Below are 3952 nucleotides of genomic sequence, written 5' to 3'. Positions count from 1 at the left end.
CTAAGAGCTACTTTCACTTCCCTAACACTTCTAACACTAAGAGCTACTTTCACTTACCTAACACTTCTAACACTAAGAGCTACTTTCACTTACCTAACACTGCTAACACTAAGAGCTACTTTCACTTACCTAACACTTCTAACACTAAGAGCTACTTTCACTTACCTAACGCTGCTAACACTAAGAGCTACTTTCACTTACCTAACACTTCTAACACTAAGAGCTACTTTCACTTACCTAACACTTCTAACACTAAGAGCTACTTTCACTTACCTAACACTTCTAACACTAAGAAGCTACTTTCACTTACCTAACACTTCTAACACTAAGAGCTACTTTCACTTACCTAACGCTGCTAACACTAAGAAGCTACTTTCACTTACCTAACACTTCTAACACTAAGAGCTACTTTCACTTACCTAACACTGCTAACACTAAGCAGCTACTTTCACTTACCTAATTCTGCTAACACTAAGAAGCTACTTTCACTTACCTAACACTTCTAACACTAAGAGCTACTTTCACTTACCTAACACTTCTAACACTAAGAGCTACTTTCACTTACCTAACGCTGCTAACACTAAGAAGCTACTTTCACTTACCTAACACTTCTAACACTAAGAACTACTTTCACTTACCTAACACTTCTAACACTAAGAGCTACTTTCACTTACCTAACGCTGCTAACACTAAGCAGCTACTTTCACTTACCTAACACTTCTAACACTAAGAGCTACTTTCACTTACCTAACACTTCTAACACTAAGAAGCTACTTTCACTTACCTAACACTTCTAACACTAAGAAGCTACTTTCACTTACCTAACACTTCTAACACTAAGAGCTACTTTCACTTACCCAACACTTCTAACACTAAGAGCTACTTTCACTTACCTAATACTTCTAACACTAAGAGCTCCTTTCACTTACCTAACACTTCTAACACTAAGAGCTACTTTTACTTACCTAACACTTCTAACACTAAGAAGCTACTTTCACTTACCTAATACTTCTAACACTAAGCAGCTACTTTCACTTACATAATACTTCTAACACTAAGCAGCTACTTTCACTTACCTAACACTTCTAACACTAAGAGCTACTTTCACTTACCTAACGCTGCTAACACTAAGAAGCTACTTTCACTTACCTAATACTTCTAACACTAAGCAGCTACTTTCACTTACATAATACTTCTAACACTAAGCAGCTACTTTCACTTACCTAACACTTCTAACACTAAGAGCTACTTTCACTTACCTAACGCTGCTAACACTAAGCAGCTACTTTCACTTACCTAATACTTCTAACACTAAGAGCTACTTTCACTTACCTAACACTTCTAACACTAAGAGCTACTTTCACTTACCTAACACTTCTAACACTAAGCAGCTACTTTCACTTACCTAACACTTCTAACACTAAGAAGCTACTTTCACTTACCTAATGCTGCTAACACTAAGCAGCTACTTTCACTTACCTAACACTTCTAACACTAACAGCTACTTTCACTTACCTAACACATCTAACACTAAGAAGCTACTTTCACTTACCTAACGCTGCTTACACTAAGCAGCTACTTTCACTTACCTAATACTTCTGACACTAAGAGCTACTTTCACTTACCTAACGCTTCTAACACTAAGAAGCTTCTTTCACTTACCTAACGCTGCTAACACTAAGCATCTACTTTCACTTACCTAATACTTCTAACACTAAGAGCTACTTTCACTTACCTAACACTTCTAACACTAAGAAGCTACTTTCACTTACCTAATACTTCTAACACTAAGCAGCTACTTTCACTTACCTAACACTTCTAACACTAAGAAGCTACTTTCACTTACCTAATATTTCTAACACTAAGAGCTACTTTCACTTACCTAACACTTCTAACACTAAGAGCTACTTTCACTTACCTAACACTTCTAACACTAAGAAGCTACTTTCACTTACCTAACACTTCTAACACTAAGCAGCTACTTTCACTTACCTAACACTTCTAACACTAAGCAGCTACTTTCACTTACCTAATACTTCTAACACTAAGAGCTACTTTCACTTACCTAACACTTCTAACACTAAGAGCTACTTTCACTTACCTAATGCTGCTAACACTAAGCAGCTACTCTCACTTACCTAACGCTGCTAACACTAAGAGCTACTTTCACTTACCTAACACTTCTAACACTAAGAGCTACTTTCACTTACCTAACACTTCTAACACTAAGAGCTACTTTCACTTACCTAACACTTCTAACACTAAGAGCTACTTTCACTTACCTAACACTTCTAACACTAAGAGCTACTTTCACTTACCTAACGCTGCTAACACTAAGAAGCTACTTTCACTTACCTAACACTTCTAACACTAAGAGCTACTTTCACTTACCTAACGCTGCTAACACTAAGCAGCTACTTTCACTTACCTAATGCTGCTAACACTAAGAAGCTACTTTCACTTACCTAACACTTCTAACACTAAGAGCTACTTTCACTTACCTAACACTTCTAACACTAAGAGCTACTTTCACTTACCTAACGCTGCTAACACTAAGAAGCTACTTTCACTTACCTAACACTTCTAACACTAAGAGCTACTTTCACTTACCTAACACTTCTAACACTAAGAGCTACTTTCACTTACCTAACACTCCTAACACTAAGAGCTACTTTCACTTACCTAACACTTCTAACACTAAGAGCTACTTTCACTTACCTAACACTTCTAACACTAAGAAGCTACTTTCACTTACCTAACACTGCTAACACTAAGCAGCTACTTTCACTTACCTAACGCTGCTAACACTAAGAAGCTACTTTCACTTACCTAACACTTCTAACACTAAGAGCTATTTTCACTTACCTAACGCTGCTAACACTAAGCAGCTACTTTCACTTACCTAACACTTCTAACACTAAGAGCTACTTTCACTTACCTAACACTTCTAACACTAAGAGCTACTTTCACTTACCTAATGCTGCTAACACTAAGAAGCTACTTTCACTTACCTAACGCTGCTAACACTAAGAGCAACTTTCACTTACCTAACACTTCTAACACTAAGAAGCTACTTTCACTTACCTAACACTTCTAACACTAAGAGCTACTTTCACTTACCTAACGCTGCTAACACTAAGAAGCTACTTTCACTTACCTAACACTTCTAACACTAAGAGCTACTTTGACTTACCTAACACTTCTAACACTAAGCAGCTACTTTCACTTACCTAACACTTCTAACACTAAGCAGCTACTTTCACTTACCTAATGCTTCTAACACTAAGAGCTACTTTCACTTACCTAACACTTCTAACACTAAGAGCTACTTTCACTTACCTAACACTTCTAACACTAAGAGCTACTTTCACTTACCTAATGCTGCTAACACTAAGAAGCTACTTTCACTTACCTAACGCTGCTAACACTAAGAGCAACTTTCACTTACCTAACACTTCTAACACTAAGAGCTACTTTCACTTACCTAACACTTCTAACACTAAGCAGCTACTTTCACTTACCTAACGCTGCTAACACTAAGAGCTACTTTCACTTACCTAATGCTGCTAACACTAAGCAGCTACTTTCACTTACCTAACGCTGCTAACACTAAGAGCTACTTTCACTTACCTAACACTTCTAACACTAAGAGCTACTTTCACTTACCTAACACTTCTAACACTAAGCAGCTACTTTCACTTACCTAACGCTGCTAACACTAAGAGCTACTTTCACTTACCTAATGCTGCTAACACTAAGAAGCTACTTTCACTTACCTAATACTTCTAACACTAAGAGCTACTTTCACTTACCTAACACTTCTAACAATAAGAGCTACTTTCACTTACCTAATGCTGCTAACACTAAGAAGCTACTTTCACTTACCTAACGCTGCTAATACTAAGAGCTACTTTCACTTACCTAACACTTCTAACACTAAGAGCTACTTTCA

This window comes from Taudactylus pleione, unplaced genomic scaffold (assembly GCF_031769625.1).
Source record: "Taudactylus pleione unplaced genomic scaffold, aTauple2 ptg000741l, whole genome shotgun sequence".
NCBI lineage: Eukaryota > Metazoa > Chordata > Amphibia > Anura > Myobatrachidae > Taudactylus > Taudactylus pleione.
This window is presented reverse-complemented; position numbering follows the sequence as displayed.